Source organism: Manis javanica, chromosome 12, assembly GCF_040802235.1.
Source record: "Manis javanica isolate MJ-LG chromosome 12, MJ_LKY, whole genome shotgun sequence".
In the NCBI taxonomy this organism is placed as follows: domain Eukaryota; kingdom Metazoa; phylum Chordata; class Mammalia; order Pholidota; family Manidae; genus Manis; species Manis javanica.
The window spans coordinates 74084451-74109730 of NC_133167.1; the positions used below are offsets into that span (position 1 = coordinate 74084451).

The 25280-nt window shown below is 40.9% G+C and overlaps 1 long non-coding RNA gene across 2 annotated transcripts in view; it reads right to left on the minus strand.

The window, feature by feature from the left end:
- Positions 1–16198, minus strand: part of LOC140844776 (uncharacterized) — a 92945-nt gene extending 76747 nt beyond the window's left edge. The window contains exon 1 of one of the 2 annotated variants that reach the window (XR_012123270.1): positions 15852–16198. This is a non-coding gene — a long non-coding RNA (uncharacterized lncRNA). Of the gene's footprint in view, positions 1–10145; positions 10237–15851 lie in introns of those variants that run through there. The other variant, XR_012123271.1, reaches the window with a different exon arrangement.
- Positions 16199–25280: the final 9082 nt, after the last annotated feature.

Genomic DNA, 25280 nt, shown 5'->3' on the forward strand with positions numbered 1-25280 from the left:
GAAGGTGGTCACTGCCCGAGACCCCTCTGCAGCAGTCACACGGGACTCCTCCAGGCTCTGGCCCTGCCCCAGCTGTTCCTTTTCAATCTGACCCACCTTCTGGCCTCAGAGGATGAGCCACCCCCTCCCTGGACCAGTCCTCAGCTACCCAGCCCCACAGCAATGCCAGCTCCCTCTGCCTCCTCGCCTGCCTCTCAGCTCAGGTGCAGGATGGAGCTAAACACCTTCTGCGCTGTTGTTGCAGTGGTGAGGATGATTCCAGGGAAGCGAGAATTCAGGGCAGATGGCAGTATGTGCAGAACACAGCAGAGTAATAGGAGGGCATTTTTGTGCAGCGCGCTCCTTGGTCTCAAACATGGATTCCTCACAGCAAAGCGATCATGCCTGTCGCAGCCCTTACATGGGGAACAGCATTCATACAACAGATAGAACAATAGTACCAGTGCAAATAGGCCAGACATTTGGAGATGCCAGCGTGGGTTTGGGGCAGATTTACAGTGATAACTCACATGACCTATAAACTCCTTATAAGCATTTTATATTGGTTCAGTTTGTCAATGTTATCTCATGACGAGAGTTTCTCCCAGAGTGATGCAACTCCGTGTGCAGGCTGCCATTCAACCTTGCCAGGCTGCAAACACAGTGGTGGCCTTGGCAAACACAGAGCTTCACCCTTCGGGACATCTGGTGTGTTTTGACTGACAGGTACAGTTTTCTTGGTCTGACGTTCTATTGAGGTATTAGTAAAATGTTGGATTTCTCTCAAGGCATAACAGACTTATTCATCCCTGTCCCCACAGATGTAATTTCTTCCTTTCTTCATTTGCCGTTTATCTTTACCCAGATTTTTCCACCTGTGGAGGGGACATCAGGTCTGGCTTTCTGTGCTGGTCCAGATGGCTGGCAGCAATACCAGTCTCACAAGTGCCTCCCCTCAGCCCCACCCACCCACAGAAGGTAGGGTTACCCACAAGCAGAGCCAGGGGGCTTTTCCGACCACAGGGAAGCACAGCTGTGCTATCAGCTCTGACCTCGATACCTGGGGTCAAGGCACCATTCACCTCAGCAGGCGCTTAGGAATTATGGCATAAAGATTGAAGGGTGTGGTTACATTCTCTTGCTTGGTAAAGTTCACTGCTTCTGGCACCCTCAGAAGCAGCTGTGTTCCTGGAACCACTGAATCGGTTAGGAAAAAACACAGTTGTGATAATGTGGGGAAGAAAGGAATAGTGCCCTAGCAACCTCTCCCAAACCCCCTTTCCCAGATCCCCTGGAGAAGCAGAGGAATCTACCCTCCCTTGCCTGCCTCATGCTGAGTGTGAGCACCCACTCTTGAAGGCATGTAAGCCAGCCCCTCGTGCCTTTACCTCCCATTTTAGGCAGCCAATGTTTCCACAGCCCGCTCCAATTTTCTATTAAACCATTGCTCTGAGAGTGACATGCAACACTGTACATCCGTCTGAAGAGATGTTTCTTGGCCCTCCGTGGAACACCATGGTCTGTAAAGGGTGTCCGCTGGTCAGAGATGTAACTTGGTTGTCCTAACTGGTACAGAGTCTTCAGTTCCAAACCTTAAATGGTATCTTCAGCATTTGCATCTACCACTGGGTATGCAAAGCGGAGTCCAGAAGAAGTGTCTATTCTGCTAACGACCCACGTACAGCCTCCAAGAGGTACTAGTGTTGATCCAATGTAACCCACTGGCCAGCTATGTGGAGGGCGTAGCCACTGGAGAACTTTCCCCACAGCCAAATGCAGTCTCTGTCTCTTTAGCTGACAGTCAGAACAGGTTTTGCTGGCATTCTGTGCCTCACAGGGTGCAAGAGGAGCATGTGTAGACTCAGCCTGTGTGCACTGCTGCAGTTTCCCATGGACCCCGGCAGCCATCTCCAACGACAGCACCAGCAGGCCCACCTGGTGGCTTGAATCACCTCCCATTCCTTGGCAGGCTTCTTCTGATGCAAACCAACATGGCCTGCATTAACGTGCCCCTCAAATTCCCAGGGCAATCAAAATCCATAAGGTCGTCGCCCACATGGGCATTCTTTTCATAGTCCAGTTTCCCATTTCCCATCTTCCTGACCACACAGCCAGGCCAGTGGCCGCAGTCCCAAGTCATAAGAACCCCAGCACGAGGGGCTTTCCTCACTGCTCCATTCTGCTGTCACTGCCCAGAAAAGGGCATGGAATTCAGCCCATTGAAATCATTTGTTTCTCTTCCTCCAGGCCAGCCTTGCCATCCTCTGGTATTACTGCAGCAGCTCCCCAACCAGGATACTGTCCATGCCTCCTGGAACTGCCAACTGTAACCAAGCAGCTCTTTGTCGTTCAGCTGAGAGCTGTTCCTAGGACACTGTCCATGCAGCTCCCCAGGGGCTCCAGCATCGGTCCCAGAGGAAATGAGGCTGCCTGCTCACGGATTCGTGTAGGCCTCCTTGTATCCCCCCGGGCAGCCTGCCCCTGCATGAACCATATCTGTTTGATTAGGGGACCCTTCGGACTCTGCCTTCCCTATTAGGGTGTTTCTCTGACATCACCCAACACATTATGGGTGTCTCAGGTTTCAAAATTATTTTATGTACTTCGGTCACTGAGGCAGTCTTGATTAATTCCCAACAGTATGTTAATAATTGTCTCTCAAGTGGTATGTACCAGGCAGCAGCATGGGGGAATTTTCTGGTCCAAAATCCCAAGGGTCACAGCTGGGAGGTGCTCATTTTCTTTTTTTTGCCACAAGCTCCAGTCTGCATGGGTGTGGGGGACAGACACTTCCAAAATCATGTCTGAGTGGGGGTCACAAGAGCCGGATGCTGTCAAGCGCACAGCTGCCATGTGTAATTCTGATGTGGCTCACTTCTGTTCAGGACCCCACTCAGATGCAGCTTTCTTTCATGGAGTCTTTCAGACAGGAGCTACAAATGGTTCCTGGTGTGGAATACGAGTCCTCCAAAATTCAAATAAACCAAGAAAGTGCTGGGCTTCTTGTTTGGACCTGGTGGGAGAGTGACAGCAGTTTACTGATAGTCACACTTGTGGAATATCCCAGGTGGTTTCTGCCTGCATTATTCCTACAAATTTCACTGAGCAGGACCTTGGACCTTCGCTAGATTTATTAACCAGCCCTGGTTGGTCACATATGTCCTTGTTGCATTCAAATCATTCCTGGCCAGCTCCTCTGTTTCTGGTATTAATAATGTCACCAACATCGTGTATTATTACACTCGAGCATTACACCGAGTCCAAATCCTTCCTGACCACATAGTGACAATAAGCCGGGAGCTCAGATCCCCGCCTAGCACAGCAGAGGCAAAGTGGGGTCCTTCCCACCTGAAGGCAAACTGGGCTTGGCTCTTTTCAGGAATTGAGACAGAGAAGAGAGCATTTGCAAGGTCCATCCAGGAGTACCAGCCTCCTTCAACCTGCTGTACGTTCTGTATGGCTGATATCATGCCTGGAACTGCTGGGACTATGGGCAGTACCCACATTACCTAAGCTTGAAGAGTCTCTATGTCCCATCCACCTTTGCACAGGCCACACAGGACTACTGTACAGCAAATCTGTGGATACCACCACTCCAGCTTCCAGCATGTCACTCCTAAGAACGGTGATATGTTTGTCAAGTTATCTGCCTCTGTGGGTAAGCACAGTTTCAGCCATTCCCCATTTAGAATGTCCAACTAAACAGGCCTGAGGATGGGCTTACATACCTTCTGTTTTACTGTATTAGGCAGGGGAAGCCAAACCCAGTCACACATATTATCCATCCCAATAATACTTTCAGGTAAAGGGGATGCAGCCACCTCAAGCAAAACCTGCTCAAACACCCAATTTTCATCCAAACTTCCACCTCAATACCATCAGCCACTGCATCTCCATATCCTCCCAATCTAACCTTAGTCCCTGCTAAGACTTCACCAAGAGGTTTTGGATTTACAGTGCATTGGGCTCCTGAACCAAGGACTCCCAGGGCCATTTTACTCCTCCCCCCGGCCACTTTTCTCACACATACACGAATGGTCTCAGGGACAGGCTGGGGTGTGGCTTTGGGACTAGCTCTGTTACACATGGAATCTTGTTGGCTCCACAGAGTGGAAGCTCTCTCCAACAGAGAGACATACTCATCTCCCTGATGTTGCTGAGGGCTTCAATGTATAGTCATGTTTGACTCTATCATTGGCTGATTCAACCTCCGACCTCTGCCATCAGATGGGGTCCAAAAGTCTCTCATTAACATGACAAGACACCCACTTCTCCTTTAAGGCTCTGCAGTGTTTTCAGGAAGTGTGTAAGAGGAAGAAATATACCCAGCAATTATATATTTGGGTTACTGAATGACCAAGTATGTATGTTGTATAATTCATTATATCACAATATTCAAAATAATGTTCATTACTGGTGCTATGCTCACTGCTGTGCCAGGCCCTGGGAGTACAATCACGCAAGCCCAGTCTTCAGCATGCAAGGAAGACCAAAGTTAACAAAGTGAGAAAAAAGATAAACAAACAAGAAAAGATCCAATTGTAACCAGTTTCATTAAGTCACTAAACAGGGCACTGAGGTAGCAGTTCCTGATGGGAAGGAGGACCAGGCAAAAGGAAGTCATTTCCAGGAGGTCACATATAGGCTGGGACCAGAAAGTGGAATTTCAACAATACAATAAAAAGGTCATGCGTCATGATCAAGTAGGATTTACTCTGGGGATGCAAGGATAGTTCAATATCCACAACTAATGAATTTGACACATCACAGTAACAAAATGAAGGATAAAAATATGATCATCTCAATAGATGCAGAAAAACTTTTGACAAAATTCAACATCCATTTATGATCAAAATTTGAAACAAAGTGGGTATAAAGAGAACACACCTAAACATAAAAACAGACATATATGACAAACCCAGAGCTATCATACTCAACAGTGCAAAGTTGAAGGCTTTTCTCTGAGAACAGGAACAAGTCAAGGATGCCCTCTCTTGCCACTTTTGTTCAGCATTATACTCAAAGTCCTACCCATAGCAATTAGCCAAGAAAAATAAAAGATATCCAAATTGGAAAGGAAGTAGTAAATCTGTCACTATCTGCAGATGGCTTCATGCTATATGTAGAAAACTTCAAAGCATTCATCAAAAATCTATTAGAAGTAATAGATGAATTCAATCAAGGTACAGGATACAAAATCAATATTCAAAAGTCTGTTGTGTTTCTATACACTAAGAATGAATGCAAGAAAAAGAAATTATAAAATCATTCCTACTTACAAATGCAGCAGAAAGAATAAAATACCTAGGAATCTATTTAACCACAGAAGTAAAATAACTATATGCTCAAAACCATAAAGCACCGATGAAAGAAACAGAAGTACAAAAATAAGTGGAAAGATAAACCACGCTCATGGATTGGAAGAATTAGTATTGTGAAAACGTCCACACTATGGAAAACAAACTACAGATTCAATGCAATCTCTGTCAAAGTACTCATAGCACAAGAAGATGTTACAGTGCTATGAGCTACATTACCTATGCTATATTTCCATTCTTGTGACTAAATTATTTTATAATTTGAAGAATGTACCAAGTTATCCCCTTCACCAACAAAAAGAGAATATAAAGAAGGTAATAATCCTGAAGAAAAAAAAACCCTAAACATTATGGTACTGGCACAAAAACAGATCCTTACATCAATGGAACAAAATATAGAGCACAGAATTAAATCCACACTTACATGGTCAGTTAGTCTACGACAAAGGAGGTAAGAATATATAATGGTTTTGAAAAAGTCTCTTCAATAAATGGTGTGGGTTATTTGGATAGCTACATAAAAGGAGGACCACTTTCCTAAAACACATCCAAAAACAAACTCAAAATGAATTTAAGACTTAACTGTAACACCTGATCCCACAAAACTCCAAGAAGAATATAGGGGAAGCAAACTCTTTGACTCTGCTCTCAGCAACATTTTTTTTTAATCTCTCTCCCGAGTTGATGACAATAAAAGCTAAAATAAACAAATGGGACTACATCCAACTAAAATGCTCTGTACTGTGAAGGACACCATCAACCATACAGAAGAATAATGTACTGGATGGTAGAAGATGTTCGCCCATGAAATATTCAATTTGGGGTTAACATACAAAACATATAAAGTACTCCTCCAACTACTATTGAAAAGACAATCCAATTAAAAAAATGGGCAGAGGACTTAGATAGGCATTTTTCCAAGGAAGACATGTAGACGGCCAACTGACACATGGAAAAACTTGCAGTATTACTAACCGTTCGGGAAATGCAAATCAAAACCACAATGAGATCTCAATTCAAATCTGTTAGAATGGAAGCTCAAATTGGAGACAAAAAGTAACTAGACAGGGATGTGGAGAAAAACAAGCCCCTTATTGTTGGGAATGAGAATTGGCATATCCAATGTGAAGAACATTATGGAGGCTCCTCAAACAATTCAAAATAAAACTCCCATATATCCCAGCAATTTGGCTTTATGTATCTATCCCAAGAAAGTGAAAACACTAATTTGAAAAGACATATGCATCTCTATGTTCACTGCAGCAGTATTTACAACAGACAAGATACAGAAGCAGCCTAAATGTCCGTAGATACATGAATGGATAAACATGTGAAACACACACACACACACAAACACACACACACACAGTGGCATTTCACTCAGCTTTAAGAAAGAAAAAAAAATCCTGCCATCTGGGACAACATCAACAATATCAAGTCTCCTTCAGAGCACTTGCCCTTGACATGTGGTGCTGTGCACTGTACTTGAGCTCTGTGACCTTCCTCCCCATAAAACACAACTCCAAGTAATTACAAGAAAATGTCACGTTAAATGCGACTGGGGAAAACTCTACAATATTAATGGCAAAGAATCTTGAAAATGGAAAAGATCATCCAAAGCAAAGAATGTCTCAGAAACAAACAACAACAAAACGCTAAGGAGACGAGATCACTAGATGTAATGAGGTATCCTGAACTGGATCTTCGAGAAAGGGTCCAACTATGGAAATCTCAGGGAAAGAATAGATGGTGGATGGTGACAGTACACCATCACTGCTTGTAACTGTAACAACAAACTATAATGACGGTAGTAAGAGGGGAAGTGATCTGAGCAAACTGCAAAACCCAACTCTGTAACTCAAATTTTCCGTAAATCTAAAACTATCTTAAAATAAAAACGGACTAAAACACTTTTTATAGCTTAACACTTATTATCATCAAACTATCTGCTAGAAATTACTATTAATTTTGATTGTCAACTAGTTCTACTGCTTTGTTTTTTAAAGATACTTTTTATATCACAGAGAAATATTTAACCCCAGAAGATACATAATTTCCGAATAATGTTACAGTTTTCATGTTTAATGGAGAATGCATGTACATATTTACTTATTACACATAATTTTATTTGGCAGGGTCTTTTTTAAGTCATTGTTTCACTGGTATGGTTGTGCCCTGGGGTCCCTCTGAAAAAATGTCTTCATAAATATATGTAGAGATTCAGGCACTATGGTGTGTATTTCACTTCATGGCTGAACATATTCAAAACACTGCTTATAAGAACATAAAATAAAATGGTCTAGTGTGAAGGCTCACAAACTCCAAGAATACTTCTATATTTCAGCAGTATTGAAACAAAATCGAGTGTCTGTAACTCAAATACTCAGATTACAATAACGAGAACAGAACATGTGACCATGAAGAGATTCTATGTTTCATCTCGATATTTTCTAATCACAAAGTGTCTAAAATATATTCAAACATCAGCTCATAGGTGAAAGTGTGCATACAGTGAAAAAAAATCAAATTAGAACTGACAAACATTCCTGCAAATGATGGTAGGTGTTGGTACACTGTGTGCCAGACGTAAGTGATTCTTAAGCGATTACACAGAATCATTCAAAGCTACAACACTGGTATGCTCCACAATTTGATAAAACTTACATGTTGATGTAATTCTTTATAGTTAATGATGTAGGTGAACATGAAAAGTGATCTGCCGCTTTATTCTTACAATGCAAAAGGAATATATAACATGCCTAAGAAATAGGGTTAGATCTCAAGTAAAACCGAGAACATAAAAACCTAAGGGGTTTCCTACAATTTTGACTGCATAAGAGAAGTAACCCCGTGTGAATACGTCAGAGGACAAGCTATGTCTAAGGTAAAAACACTGCCATCACCACAGCAGCACAGCCCCCGAACAGCCCCAGAGGCTCATCTAGCAGAGACACACACCATCGCCCCTATCGGTCTACAATAACAGGAAATGCAAAAATAGGAAAGGAACATGGCATAGAGAAGACAACTGGCAAGCAGTGATCAGAAAGAATAATTTTTCCACTAGCCTCTGGGGATATCCCGCCAAGTGTTTCTATGCAGTTTTAGAAAGATTTTGCTTGAAATGTGGTTGGGACCACTCTGAACCACAGAGGTAGTTAAGGTAATAAACTAGGACAGGAGAGCAAAGAGCACCAATGGTGTGTCTCCTATGTATCAGGCCAAGGTGCAGGGTCTTTATTTCTACTACATCACTTCATCTCGACATGACTGATGTGACTTACTCAACAACTTCATACATGAGTAAAAAATTACTTCAGAATCACTTCCCTGAACATAAATGCAAGGACATAAATATTCTTAGAATTCCTGCCACCTTCACTCAAGTCTTTAGGCTCAGCACCTTTTTCATATGAACAGAAATAAACAGAGCTCTAAAAGCTACTATTCCATTTCAAATACACCTCACTCACCTCTAAATGCCTAAATTCAGTGAAGCACCACCTCCACCTTGACAGAAGAGAGGGGAGCAGTTTCCCAGCAAGCTAACTGGCCTGCCACCTCAGCAAGTCCAAGGGCCACTAAACGACACCAGCAACTGGTGTCCCCAAAAGGTGGCTCCCTTACCTGTGACTACCCATGCTCTCTGGAGATGGGCAACCAGGCAGGGCCATGGGGGTGACATCAGCGCACAGGCACAAAGACCTACTGGGCCTGTACCTGCCTCGGCCCCCTCAGGCCAGCCAGGGTGCTCCCTGTGTGGGGCCCCACATCCAGCACCTGGTCAGCCTCTCTCTCTGTGAAGGGGGTCCCCTCACCTTGGAGCCTGGGTAACAATAGTCAATCACCTCCTCTGCCAGGCCTACTGGATTTCACCACTCCTTACCACCATGGCCTGCACCTTGCCTTGATTTCCCTCTTGCCTTCCCACTAAGTAAGAGTCGCCACAGAGCTCTGGACTTTTAGTGGAACCTTACCAGTGTGCTCCTACTTTACGCCTTTTGGGAGTTTTAACCTAGACTCTAGTTTTCTCTGCACAAGCTTTAGCAAGTACACTCGGGATCATTCCTTGAGAGCCCCCTGCCGGTCGGAAAAGTGCAGGGATTGTGTGACCTCTCGCTGCCAGAGCCTTGGTCAGAGTCACAAGCCTGTTTCGCTTCCCTGGGGCTGCAGGTAAGGAAATGTCATAGCCCCAGGATGGCTGTCTCTAAGGAAGGGAGATCAATAGAATAGAGCCATTTACTAGTTGGACTCAGATTTCAGCTTGACTATTTCACAAACTTCATTTACATTATACAGGAGAAAGTGGCTTAGTCCTAAGAGGACTGCTTTGAATGAGGGGCAGGGGAACTTTCTCCAAAGCCAGAGATAAAATTCACAGGCTGCCACAGACATTTATGGGGGGTGTCTATCCTCTTCAAACACCAGTTTCTGCCACTGCCTGGGAATCATCATGCTAGTCAACCACTGTAAGAAATCTGATCTGTGAAAAAAGACTTCAGGAGTCATCTGCGACTGTCACATAGGCAGCAGCCTAGCCTAGCTCATTGGATCGATGAGTCAGAGCCAAGATCCAAGGACCATTATCTACCAGTCCAGTCTGCCCTCGCAGTCTGCAGATTAGGACAGGAAAGTAGGAGATCAGCTCAGCCACTCCCCAACATTCCCATCCATCCAGAGGCAGGGGATCAAGGAGCAGCAGACACCAGGAAACCTTTCACATGAGACTTAAGACTGGTAGCCAACGATAATTGTCTTTTAGGTGGCTAACGGGTGCCCAGATACATTTTTCTGAGAGAAAAAGAACAGCATTTAGACAAGAATAAAAGTGAAGAATACATCTCCTACCTTGTGGTGGTCGGCATCGGGTTCCGTGAAATTGATGAAGTTAGAAGAGAGTCAGGAATGCCCCCTGCCTCACTTAGAGGCAGGGCACCCTGAAATAGCAGACTGGAAGTCAGAGAGAGACAGAAAGAAAGACACTCCTCATGGATACCCAGTCGGGCTGTCAGGGTCTGATTCCAGGCATGCGGACCTTTGTGAAGAAGCTGAAGTGTAGCCTGAGCCTAGGCTCTTTCATTTGCCCACAGCCTTCCGCAGTCCCTCGCATCCAGGGAGATGCCTCCGAAGGGGAATCCTGGCCTCAACTCAGGTGACTTTCCCGGCTCCCAAGGGAGATGGGGGATCCACTGAGGGAGATGCAGGGGAACCTGTCACTCGAGACTTTGAGATGGGCAGCCAGGCTAGTCCCATTTAAGTGGCTGACGAGTGCCCGATGTTGTGTGCCTTAGACGGCTTCCTTCTATAAGGACAGTGAAAGAAAAGGTACGCTTGGATGGTGATACTCACCTCCAAAGTTATCCCGGACGAGCTCCCAAAAATGATGCAGCTTCTCACACCACAAGGGTATGAAACTAGAAATACATTATGCAAATAACACGAAAAAGCCTACCATCACATGGAGGCTTAACAACATTCTCCTAATTACCAATGGATCAATGTGCAAATAAAAACAGAGATCAAGCAATATATGGAGACAAATAACAACAATAATTCAACAACGCAAAATCTGTGGGACACAGACAAGCCAGTGCTAAGAGGGAGGTATATTGCAATACAGGCCTACCTGAGGAAAGAACAACAATCCCATATGAGCAGTCTAAACTCACAGTTAACAAAACTAGAAAAAGAAGAACAAATGAGGCCCAAAGTCAGCAGAAGAAGGAGCATAATAAAGATGAGAGCAGGAATAAATACAATCGAGAAGAATAAAACAATACAAAGAATCAATGAAAGCAGGAGCTGGTTCTTTGAGAAAATAAACAAAGTAGATAAACCCCTAGCCAGACTAATCAGGAAAAAAAGAGAGTCTGCACACAGAAAACAGAAGCAGAAATGAGAAGGAAAAATCACTATGGACATCACAGAAATACAAAGAATTATTAGAGAATACTTTGAAAAACTATATGCTAACAAACTGGATAACCTAGAAGAAATGAACAACTTTCTAGAAAAATACAACCATCCAAGGCTATCCCAGAAAGAACAGAAAATCTGAACAGACCAATTACTAGAAACCAAATTGAACTGGTAATCAAAAAACTACCTAAGAACAAAATCCCTGAACCAGATGGCTTCACCGCTGAATTTTATCAAACATTTAGTGAAGATCTAATTTCCATCCCCCTTAAACTTTTCCAAAAAGTAGAAGAGGAAGGAATACTTCCGAACTCATTCGATAATGCTGGCATCACCCTAATATACCACAAAAAAAGAAAATTAACGACGAATATCCCTGACGAACATACATGCAAAAATACTCAACAAAATATTATCAAACAGAATTCAAAAATACATCAAAAAGGTCATTCATCATGAACAACTAGGATTTATTCAAGGGATGCAAGGATGGTACAGTATTAGAAAATCCATAAATATCACCCACCACTACAACAAAAAGGAGGACAAAAACCACATGATCATCTCCACAAATGCTGAAAAAACATTCAACAAAATTCAACATTCATTCATGATAAAAACTCTCAACAAAATGGGTATAGAGGGCAAGTACCTCAACATAATACAGACCATTTATGACAAACCCACAGCCAACATCATAGTTGACAGTGAGAAGCTGAAAGCATTTCCTCCAAGATCAGTAACAAGACAAGGATGGCCACTCTCCCCACTTTTATTCAACATAGTTCGGGAGGTCCTAGCCACAGCAATCGGAGAACGCAAAGAAATAAAAGGCATCCAGATTGGCAAGGAAGAAGTCAAACTCTCCCTGTTTACAGATGACATGATATTGTACATAAAAAACCCAAAAGGATCCACTCCAAAACTACTAGAACTAATATCTGAATTCAGCAAAGTTGTAGGAAACAATATTAATACACAGAAATCTGTTGCATTCCTGTACACTAACGATGAACTAGGAGAAAGAGAAATCAGGAAAACAATTCCATACACAATTGCATGACAAATAATAAACTACATAGGAATAAACCTAACCAAGGAAGTGAAAGACCTGTACCCTGAAAACTACAAGACACTCTTACAAGAAATTAACGAGGACCCTAATAAATGGAAACTCATCCCATACTCTTGGGTAGGAAGAATTAATATTGTCATAATGGCCAACCTGCCTAAAACAATCTACAGATTCAATGAAATCACTTTCAAAATACCAACACCATTACTCAACAAACTGGAACAAATAGTTCAAAAATTCATATGGAACCACCAAAAGACCCAGACTAGCCAAAGCAATCCTGAGAAGGAAGAATAAAGCAGGGGGGATCTCCCTTCCCAACTTCAAGCTCTACTACAAACCACAGTAATCAAGACAATTTTGTACTGGCCCAGGAACAGACCCATAGACCAGAGGAACAGAATTGAGATTCCAGATATTAACTGAAGCATATACAATCTATACATGATAAAGGAGCCATGGATACACAATGGGGAAATGACAGCCTCTTCAACAGCTGTTGTTAGCAAACTGGACACCTACATGTAAGAGAATGAAACTGGATTATTGTCTAACCCATATACAAAAGTAAACTCAAAATGGATTAAAGAAAGACCTGAATGTAAGTCATGAAACCATAAAACTCTTAGAACAAAACATAGGAAAAACTCTCTTGGACATAAACAAGAGCAACTTCTTCATGAACATATCTCCCCAAGAAAGGGAAACAAAAGGAAAAATGAACAAGTGAGCCTGGCGAGAATGTAAACTAGTCCAACCATTGTGGAAAGCAGTATGGAGGTTCCTCAAAAAGCTCAAAATAGAAATACCATTTGAACCAGGAATTCCACTCCTAGGAATTTACCCTAGGAATGCAGCAGCCGAGTTTGAAAAAGACATATGCACCCCATTGTTTATTGCAGCACTATTTACAATAGCCAAGAAATGGAAGCAACCTAAGTGTTCATCCGTAGATGAATGGACAAAGAAGATGTGGTACATAGACACAATGCAATATTTTTCAGCCATAAGAAGAAAACAAATCCTACCATTTGTAACAACATAGATGGAATTAGAGGGTATTATGCTCAGTGAAATGAGCCAGGCAGACAAAAACAAGTACCAAATGATTTCACTCATCTGTGGAGTATAAGAACAAAGAAAAAGAAAACTGAAGGAGCAAAACAGCAGCACACTCACAGAACCCAAGAATGGGCTAACAGTTACCAAAGGGATAGAGACTGGGGAGGATTGGTGGGAAGGGAGGGATAAGGGGAAAAAAAGGGGCATTACTATTAACAGACATAATGTAGGGGGAATATGGGGAAGGCTGTACAACACAAGACAAGTAGTGATTCTATAGCATTTATTACGCTGATGGACACTGACTGTAATAGGGTATGTGGGGGGGGGACTTGTTGATGGGGGGAGTCTAGTAAACATAATGTCGCTCATGTAATTGTAGATTAATCATACAAAAAAATAATAATTGTAATAACTTAATAAAACCTTTAAAGAAAAAGATTATCATTTAAATTTGAAGGAGGGATTAAACAATTACCAGATAAGCAAAAGCTGAGAGAATTTAGCTCCCACCAACCATCTCTACAGTGTATTTTGGAGGGACTGCTATAGATGGAAGTGTTTCTAAGGTTAAACAGCTGTCACCAGAGGTAACAAAAAGGGATAGACAAAGAGCAGAGAATATCATACTTAATATATAAAGAATGAGGAGGAAAAGAACAACCTTTAGATTGTGTTTGTAATAGCACACATAAGTGAGTTAAGTTAGATTCTTACTAAGGAAGGTACCCCTGAACCTTTCGTAACCACGCATCTAAAGCCTGCAATGGCAATAAGTACATACCTATCGATAATCACCCTAAATGTAAATGGTCTGAATGCACCAATGAATAGAAATAGAGTCACTGAATGGATAAAAGAACAAGACCCATCTGTATGCTGCCTACAAGAGACTCACTTCAAACCCAAACACATACACAGACTAAAACTGAAGGGATGGAAAAAGATATTTCATGCAACTAATAGGGAGAAAAAAGCAGGTGTTGCAGTACTTGTCTTGGACAAAATAGACTTTAAAGCAAAGAAAGTCACAAGAGACAAAGACGGACATGATATAATGATAAAGGGGTCAACCTGACAACAGGATATAACCATTATAAATATCTATGCACCAAACACAGGAGTACCTACATATGTGAAACAAATACTAAGAGAATTAAAAGGTGAAATAGACTGCAATGCATTCTTTTAGGAAACTTCAACACTCCACTGACTGCAAAGAACAGATGAACCAGACAGAAAATAAGTAAGGAGACAGAGGCATTGAACAACACGTTAGAACAGATGGACCTTACAGACATCTACAGAACTCTCCACTCAAAAGCAGCAGGATACACATTCTTCTCAAGTGCACATGGAACATTTTCAAGAACAGATCATATACTAGGCCACAAAAAGAGCCTCAGTAAATTCAAAAACATTGAAATTGTACCAACCAGCTTCTCAGACCACAAGGCTATGGAACTAGAAATACATTACACAAAGATGACGAAAAAGTCTACAATCACATGGAGGCTTAACAACATTCTCCTAAATAACCAATAGATCAATGACCAAATAAAAAGAGATCAAGTAATATATGCAAACAAATGACAACAATAATTCGACAACGCAAAATCTGTGGGACGCAGCAAAGGCGGTGCTAAGAGGGAAGTATATTGCAATACGGGCCCTACCTCAGGAAAGAACAACAATCCCGTATGAACAGTCTAACCTCACAATTATCTAAACTACAAAAAGAAGAACAAATGAGGCTCAAAGTCAGCAGAAAGAGGGACATAATAAAGATTAGAGCAGAAATAAATAAAATCGAGAAGAATAAAACAATAGAGAGAATCAATGAAAGCAGGAGCTGGTTCTTCAAGAAAATAAACAAAATAGATAAACCCCTATCCAGAGAGTCTACACACATAAACAGAATCAGAAATGAGAAAGGAAAAATCACTACTGATACCACAGAAATATGAAGATTTATTGGAGAATACTATGAAAAATTATATGGTAACAAACTGGACAACCTAGAAGAAATGCTCAACTTTTTAGAAAAATACAACCTTCCAAGGCTGACCCAGGAAGAAACAGAAAATCTGAACGGACCAATGACCAGCAAGGAAATTGAAACGGTAACCCCAAATCAAAAGTACGACAGGTGGCTCATGAAACAAATTGTTCATTCTGAAGCTGCTGCCTCCGCCGGCCTCTCCCCCGCCGCCGCGCCACGGGTCCCACCCGCCCGTCAGCTCGCAGGGCCCTCGCCCTCGAGGCCGCCGCCAAAACACTGCACACGCGACAAGACGCTGGCCGGCCTCCCCGTGTGCGCGGCCCGGCCCGGCCCCTCCACCTGCGGCCTCGGCCGGGCCCCGCGAGGACCCCACCCGCGTCAGCCGCCCGACGAGCCACTCGCACAGCCGACTCCCTCACGGGTCCGCCGCGCTCGCAGGGGGAGGCAGGGGTCCCCGCGCCCCTTCCGGGCCGTGCTGCACCCCGCAGCCACGTACCTTCTGGCCCGTAGAGTTGTCGCTGTCGTCTTCACCCCTGAAGCGGGGCTCGCTCTGGACGCTCCGCTGCAGGTCCGTGGCGGCGAAAACCGCCTCCCGGCCAGCTCTCCACACCCTTGGCGAGACGGTCGGCAGGGGACAGGCGGCCCCACGCGCGGCGGCGGACGAGCTGCTCCTGCGCCTCTGCCCCGCGGCGACGGCGGCGGGGGTCCAGGTCGCGCCACCCGACGGCACCAGGCTGGAGGTGGCGGAACTGGACGGGACGGAGGGCAGGATGCGCCCGGACAGGGACCGCAGACCGCAGCACGGACACAGCCGCGGGAGCAGCTCCTCCCGACGGCGCTCGCGACGCTACTGACTCCTGAATACGGCGGGGGCGGTGCCTGCAGCTACTGCGCACCCGCCGGAGTTACAGGTCTGCGCGCGCATGCTACAGGGATTTCACCTACGTTCTCTCTGCTCCACACATACACTTTACAAGGTAGATGATATTACACCCATTTTAAGGATGTAAACACTGATACTAAGATTAGAGGGTAACCTGATGAACTATATGAGTAAGTCTGTAGTTTAGTAGCTTTGTTCCAATGTTGATTTCTTAGTTTTGATAGATGTACTGTGATTTTATAAGATTTATAAGATACTAGTTTTAGGGGATTTTGGGCAAAAGGTATACAGGAATGTTGCACTATAACATTTCCATAAATCTAAAATTATTTCAAAATTAACAGTTTTTTAAAATGATTTTAAGGGATTTGTTCTAAGTCACTTTTCCACTATAACTTGAAAAGCAATAATAGAAATATTAGATGTGTTGGCAGAGAAACAAGAGGACTGACTCCCTGGTTTAGAAGGAATAAAGGGCAAAATACAAATGTCCACATATGCCCAGGCAGAATAAAGAACATCACAGGTAGTGGGAAAAGTGAGAAAAAATTGGAAGGGAAATTCACTGCTTGAGTTTCAATATTAAAATGAAAATGAAGAGGAGAGAAGAAAGGTATAAATATAGTTGTATTAAATATATATTCATATAAATATATATATATAAGTATATATTTCTTCCTGGAAAGAAAAATATGACATTTGTCAGAAGGAGAGAGACAAGGGAACAGGGTGATTTGATAAGAGGTGGTACTCTCACACAGGAGAATACCACAAAGAATAAAAGAGAAGATGGTCATGTTTAATATTTATTTTATAGACACTACCAATACTTGACTACTTAAATGCATGCATGTTAAAGGAGGGAAGATGATTTAGGAGTTACTCCTATATTTAGACCTAAAAACTGTCAAAAAGAAAAAGGCTCACATGACTTTGTCAAAAGCGGGAGCCAGTGTTCACACACAGCATTACAATATCCTGTGGAAAGGACAGCTTAGATCTAAAGCTTCTGGTACAATAAACAAATTTGCAATCATGAGACATTTTCATTCCCGCACAAGTATGCAGAAACAAAGCCAGAATCTACTTTTCAGGAAAAAAAAAAAACTGGCGAGGTTTCCTGAACAGAAGCCCCACTTACACCAAACCTGGTACCCCTGGGTGCCAGACGTCCGCAGCAGGCACAGACGGTGGCACTCTTGTTGCTTGCTTCACAGATTGCTGTCTGGGTGCCATTTCTAGTCGTATGTGATTGGTGGAGCAGACAGAACCCCTGGCTTTTCTTCATCAATTCTGCATCCATAGCTCCATCCATCAAAATAAGGAAATCTGCCCATAAAGATGAGCCACGGGCACTGCCTCTATTTACCCATGAGGCACCCCTCTCCTCTGTGAGGTTAAAGGAATAAATTTAATTGACAAATTGTCAAGCAAGCCATAAGCTAAATAAGGGTGATGAGAAAAGTATTCCAATGCATCAGGCCTGCGTCTAACTTCTGTAAGCACTACATCTTTCCTTCCTTCCTTTATCTCCACCTTCTTTCATGTCCTGAATGGCCATTTTCATAGCATTGACTTTCTCTTCAATGAGAGAAAAACTAAAGGTTTAACGAGGTCATCAATTAATTATTCACATACCCACTCAAACATTTATACCATGTCCCTACTATGTGTCAGGCGCTCCGCCATCACTAGCAGTAGGAAAATAAACAAGTTTTAAAGCTAGGAGGAGCATCTGATATGGAAAGACAGTTATATGTAGAAAATATAATTTGATAGATGCCTCAATAGACATGTAGACAAAACATTGAAGGAAAATCCAGAAGGGAGAAGGTAGAAATGTTGGTCTTTGATTAAGCATGCATTTTTGAAAGCCCTTTCTGCCATCACACTCACACAGAACCTTGGGCCCCCACAGAACACAATGTCTATGCTCCCCACAAGTTATAACATTGCACAGGATTGAAGAAAGCCAAGCGTATGCTAAGACCCTCATTCTCTTCCTATATCATGCCAAAAATCAGGACCTAAACCTAACTAACAAAAAAAAAAAATTGTATTCACTTAAAAATCACAGCCCAGAGACTGGACATTCACACACACACTCACCATGTGGTCAACTCTTCAGATAAATTTCCTTTTCTTCTTTTTGGACACGCATTATGCAGGACTGTGGTTCATCTTCCAGTGTTAATGCCCCAGAAGAGGGCACGTCCTCCTTTATGTCACTACTTACTTACAAGACACTTGAATGCAATTTCAAAAAGGAAAAAAGTAGTGAAAGTACTATAAATAGGACCTTCCTGAAAAGTAACTGAGGCAATTTTGTGCTTTCAAAAATCTATATTTAGGAATTCTAAGATAATAGAGTTGACCAACAAAACACCCCTCTCTTCCTTCTCAATTCAGGACTTAACTCTTTCTTTTCCAGATCTCAATCTTGAAATCTTCTGTGAAGATCATGTAGCTTCCAAATGATAAAATAAAATGAATAGAAACACAGTTGCAGACAAGAAATGTAGAACTAGAAATTACCTTCTGTACCTGGTTTAATTTTCTGAGTATTTCTCTCATCGCTTAAAATGATCCTTCACAGCAAATGACAGTAAAATTAAAGAATGTAAATAATATGGTTTTAAGATACTAGAGACATTATTATTTCTCTGATAGGAAAAAACCTGGCATATTAATGTGATATTAAAAGAAGGGTATTTTTCTGAAATGATCTGAAGGACAGGTCACAGTAGACATAAGTTTGCCCAAGTTTCAGGTTTAGAAGGGAATATAGGGCCATGGGAAAAAGAACCCCCTACCAGTCAGGGACAATGTATCAAATCAGGTCATCCACTGGTGTGATGAATGTTTTAGCCAGATCACATTCACATAAATGACAACTGTACATTAACCAAGGGCTTTAGGGACCACTGGTAGGAATATCCAAGTGATATTCACAACCAGAGCTTTCTAAATGACCCAATAGATGTAACTAGAATCTACATTAAAAACAAATACTCTCAACCTTACATATAAATACATGAAAAAAATCTCACTATACAAATATTTTTCCATGTTAGAGATGGTTTCACTTTTGTTACTTGTCACTTCACTGACTCGTTTTTTTCTTGATTTAGACTAACCATTCTGGAATATTCTGAATGAATGTTACCTCAATAGGAAAGGTTTCAATTCTTGAACTTCTATGGCTCTCTAATAAACAATTCCAGCTGGATATTTCTTAAGTTTGTTTCTCCACTGTAATTATTTGTGAGTGTCAAGAGAAAAAGAAAGCCATTGTGCACAAAGACTTTATCACAGAAAAAGGCTAGTTGGGGACAGCACAAAAATCCTGCTGCAAACATTCAGGGTTTACCCAGAGTGCGCGGTATTTGTGGGAATGAATGTTTTCCGCTGTAAAGCATGCAGAAGCTTAGGTCTTTAACTGCCCTGGGTGGCTATGAGTGCATTAAAGGATTACTGTAAGAAGCATGCCTGACACAGAGGAAACCACATTCCACACACCATATATCGTCCCCTAGTCTGGTTGCACATGATTTGAAGCATATGCTAAGGAAAAGACAGGATGTAGACTCTCATTCATAATGCATACATTGTTTTCTGACTCTCACTCCTTAACAAAAAATGATTCCTTGCAGCAAATATCCACTAGATGAAAGAAATGTAAACAATCTTGTTTTTAGGACACTGGAGAAATTTTTATTTCTCTGAGTGACAGAAAAGAAATCTAACATGTTAACCAAACCAGAATATAAAAAGATGTCTAACTCTACACATACACACTCATGACTTAAAGAAGTATTAAGTATGGTAACCATGGCAGTCTGTTTCCAAAGCACTAATTCCCAACTACAGTTTTTCACCAATTTAGGATATTCTTGGGTATCTCAGGGATTGTTATAAAAATATTATCATGAACAGTAACAACAAAGACATCGTTGTATTTCCCTTATGCTGTGTTGTGTCACTTTGGGGCATAAAAATGACAGTTATCAGTAAAAAATCGAATTACTTGTTTTGAATTTTTTTTACTCTCTAAAAATAAATCCCATCTTTTAGGGTAATAAATATGAAGCTGTAGATCCTTTTCGAATAGCACTGGAGGATGTAGTTTGTTTTCATGGAAATTGTGTGTGCCCCAAGCCACTCAGTGGGTGTTACCACTTTGTAAGATTAGAGCAGGGACATTTGAAGTGACAGACCCTCACCATCGCTGCCCTCCCTACGTGTCCTCCGTTAACCTTTTTCTCCCCTCCCGGTTACCCAATGTTAACCCAATCCCATATGTTTTATACCATCAACACTTACTTTTTTTTATCCACACCTTTCCTTTAAGAACCTCATAATGACAGAACAGAAAGAAAATAGAGAAAGCAACGTTGCGATTTCTATTACTAGTTCAGCCACCAACTATCAGTATTACCTTGAGCAAGTAATTTTGCTGCTCAGAGCTTTATTTACTTTGATCCACAAAATGAAAAGACTCTATTTTGTTCCAGCTCTACCACTTTCTAAATACATTAAGTAGGACACACCTTAAATGATAGACTTGATAGTGCCTTGATGTATGATCTTCAGCTTATAGCACTACTCTTTGATAAAGGTTGCTACTTCTAAGACTCCCCCCTAAAGATTACACATTTTTTGTACTGTACATGGTTACACAAAAGTCTCCTAAGTATTTCAGTGAAACTCTCTAAACTTAGAGGAAAACCTAGAAATAAGGGACACTGTATTTTAACAAAGGGTAATATATGTCACTAAGGACTACTTGGTAAAGAATTTGTAAGTAGAGGCAAATTCTACAGTGTAAAAATTATTCTTCACACACTCTTTCTCTGAAAAGGAATGTTTGGATACTGAAACAACATGAAAAAACAACTTTGAGATCCTTAGAAATAAGGTAACTGTGAGTAAGCACATATTGCTAAGACCTAGCTAACATAAAATCAAGTTGCATATCCGAGGGTAACTGACCACATTGTGTCTCTATTCAATTGGGAAAGAAATGAGAGTAAACTAGAAATTAACATGTGTGATGTGTGACTATGACTTGGCTAGCATTCTGCAACTAAAAATGAAGCAAAAAAGCAAGAAAATAAAAGTTCACTAAAAAGTAAAATACAAAATCCAAACGGCGGCCCAAGGGGATTAGTGAATGGTGTTCAATAGTAGCAACCATTGGTAGACACACTTGAAGAGAATCTCCTGAGAGCGCAAACTCGACTCAAACTTCCCCTCTATTACTGGGCATTGGGGATTTACAAAATTATCTGTCAGGTTCCAAGCATCTGAACATTCAAACATCCGCCTGGGGGTATTCATGCAGATTTCAGCCACACCGCTGTCACCAGATCACAATTTCCCCTGGTTTTGAGAACAATTAATTTTACCTATTTACTAAGAAAATCAAAATCACCGTCTATATGTATTTGTCAATTATTCCTCTATATTTTTAAAAAGTAAAATTCTAAATATCTATAGCTTTGAGATATTATTTACATAAAATGGTAACTCAGATGTCAGCTAAAATATCCCTATCCTTAGGAATCCAGCAAGGATTCAAGTGTTACCTTGAACCTCTAATCTCATGCCTGATAGTAGTTCAAAATAAACACTTCCCATCTTGTCATACTGAACAACTTCATCTTTTGCAGAGGCTATTTTTAAAATCTCTCTCATCTCATCCCAAATGGCTTATCCAGTATTTTCCCTCCAAATACAGCTCCTTCTCTAACGGTAATTATGGTGCCATTTGGTTCAATAATGAATTTTTTAAATCTTACCCAAAACAATTAAATTCAGAACACAAAAGTTAACAAGAAATTGCACTGTTAAAAATGAATTCAAATAGAAAGCTATCGTGCACTTATTTTCTTGATTCAAGTGTATTAAAATTGTTTCAGAGATTTATGTAAGATTATCATTCCCACACTTGTTAGAAGGCTGCTCTGTACTTTTACAAACAATTTGACAGTAGTCCAAGTAACTAAGTGAACTCTGAATTGAATAGGTAGACCTTCTCTTTTTCCAATCATGGATGTTTTATCTCAATTATATTTATCACTTTTTTTTTTAATTAGCACTAGTCAATCTCTGGCCTAGATCTGTGTGCATGCACCTTTGTATCACCTTGTTTCTATATCTATTATTACATATTTTATAGGTCTTTATTCTGTAACTTTATCATACTTAATAATACAACTATTTACAATTCCAGACTTTACCATGGTCTTAAATCTTAAATTTTATATTAAATGACTCCTTAATTAATTTGCATATATTCATCCTTACATAAACTTAGTAGGAACACTTTGTTTTTTTATCATCATAAATGACATGTAACATGTAAAAGGAAAATGCAGAGACAAAAACATGCCCAAATAAAATACTTTTATTTACAGAATTTAAACATTTACAAGGATCCTTAACAAAAGGACCTGACACATATTTAGAGGGAAACACACACACACACACACACAGAGAGAGACCAAGGTCACAATTATTCTGTTCATGGTGGAACCAGCAGTTTCGTCTCTGGATTATCATATCTGCAATTAACATCACATATCTGCAGTTCCTACTTTTGCAAACTTGAATCTCTTAGCTCTATTGGAAAGTTAGCAACTGACAAGAAAGAGCTCAAGACTTCCTTAATTTGGGGGACTAGCTCTAGGCAAAGTGATTAGAGAGAGTGACGGGTCCACCCAGAGATACAGATAAAAAGCGCTTTGCATCCTGAGATACGTTATTTCCTAACCAGGATACATGAAATGCTTAGTCATAATGAAGACAGACCAAGGAGCACTTTTCTCACACAGAACCCTGCATTCAAGCATTATATGGTCACACAATAACAAAACAGTCCGTGAATGCAGAAAACTTACCAAAAATGAGAGAGACAATAGTCAGCAGGATTCAAGATCACAAGAGGAGAAAAGTTTGAATATGCTTCTCCCCCTACTATTCTAAACCGTGGCTAATTTAACACCTGTTAATGATGCCTGTCTCATTTTTAACTACACACAGGGTCATCAGTGCAATAAAAAAACGAATGCAATGAACAAAATCAAGTATGAATCTTCATCTTCTAGCATGAATATGGCATCAGAAGAAAATTCTCCACTTCCTGGATATTACACAAAATCAACAAGATAAAAAGAAAAAATATTTTAACCATATGTTTTCAGCAAACTTGGAAAGATAAACGTACATATCTCACAAACTTGTATAAGCTGCCAAAGCACCTGAGATTGGACATTTTATATAGAATAGTTGTAAGAAATTCACAGAATAGTAAGTTGGCCCTTCCATGGCAAAGTTTCAAAGATAGTGGTGACAATATTTTCTCACTCATGTGGTATCCTGAAGTGCTAAAACTATGTTTATGCTAAACTTCATTGCCAATAGCATAGAGGTTCAGCACAAGTGAGAAGAAACACATAAAGAGAAAATAAACTGAAGAATGCAGTTCAATAAATAGAGTGACAATTCTTGGAAAATACCAGCAAAAATACAGGATCATGGAGAGAAAGGAACCCACAGTAAAAGTAGAAGATATCACCACCCCAACACCTCACTGTGTATGAAAGTGAGAGGGAATATGGCAGTGCTCAGGGATGGTGCAGAAACCCTCCTGGGTACAGTTTGAAGCAGAGAAGCAGAAAAGTAGCCTGATGGAGTCCAGGTTTGCTACCATTTCTGGTTTCCTCCCAGCAACAAGGGGAAAGAATGGGCGTGGAAGAGACAGCACGTATCACTTTCACTTACATTACATTGGCAAGAACGTAGCCACTAATTATCACATGACCACACGTACGTGCAAGCTGGGCTGAGAAATGCATGTCTTAAGGAGGTACTCACATGTCCAGCTACACCTCTCTTACTCCACAGAGGGTACATCCTTAACAAAATGAACCATATATCCAACACAGACTAAAAGCCATCATTGTGCTTTAGGGCAAATACTAGAAACGTCCCCATAAGTCAGAAATAAGACAAAGATGCCCATCGTCACTGATATTATTTAAAGCTGATATCTAGGTACAACCCAAAGCAATTAGATAAGCGAGCGTTAGCCAAATTAGAGCTATACAAATTGGAAAGGAAAAATAAAAGAATCATTTTTGGAGAAGCCATGGTAATATTCCTGGATAATACTCAATAGTTCACTGAAAAACCACTACAAACAATGAAAATCCCAAGTAAGATAGTAAGATTAGAAAGCAACATATAAAATCAGTAACACGGATACCAAAAAAAGATAAAATACCAAGGGATAAAGTGGATAAGAAATGTGGGAGACTTATACGATCATTCAAAGCACTATCAGAGGATAGCTTAAAAACTTGGATAAATGGCAAAGTAATATCATGATCATGAGAAAACATTTCAGCATAAATATGGCAATTTTCTTTATTTTGAAAATATAACACAATCCTAATAAAAATACCAACAGTTGGAATGAAACAAGTCCGTCTGGAAATTTACAAAGGAAAAAATAAAGAAATAAAAAATATCCAGAAAAACTCTTAAGTAGAAAAGCAGACAGTTTAGCAATTTCACGTATTAAAGGCAGTTTAGGAATTCTAGGTCTTAAACATATCACAAAGCCCAAGTATGAGTGAGTACTGGCATATAAATTAACAGACTAACCAATGACGTAGAATGGAAAACCCAAAATTAAGACAGCACGTACAGAGGAATTCAGTGCGTAAGGAAAGTAGCATCTTACTTCAGTGAGAAAAGTTTAGATTGCTCAATGAGTAAGAAGCCATTTAAAGAAAAAAACTGCATTATGACAGAACCCCAAATGATTCACAGATTTAAATATTAAAAATAAAAGTACCCCCAAAATAGAATTCCTTTACAATCAAGGAGTGAGGAAGCCTTTTGTAACTATGACTAAAACTCCAGAAGCCATAAAGGACAGATATATTAAAGATCAACCACTTATTCATAGAAATAACAAAGAAAAGGTTACTATTAAAGTCAAAACAGAAGTGATATAATTCAACACATTTTCAC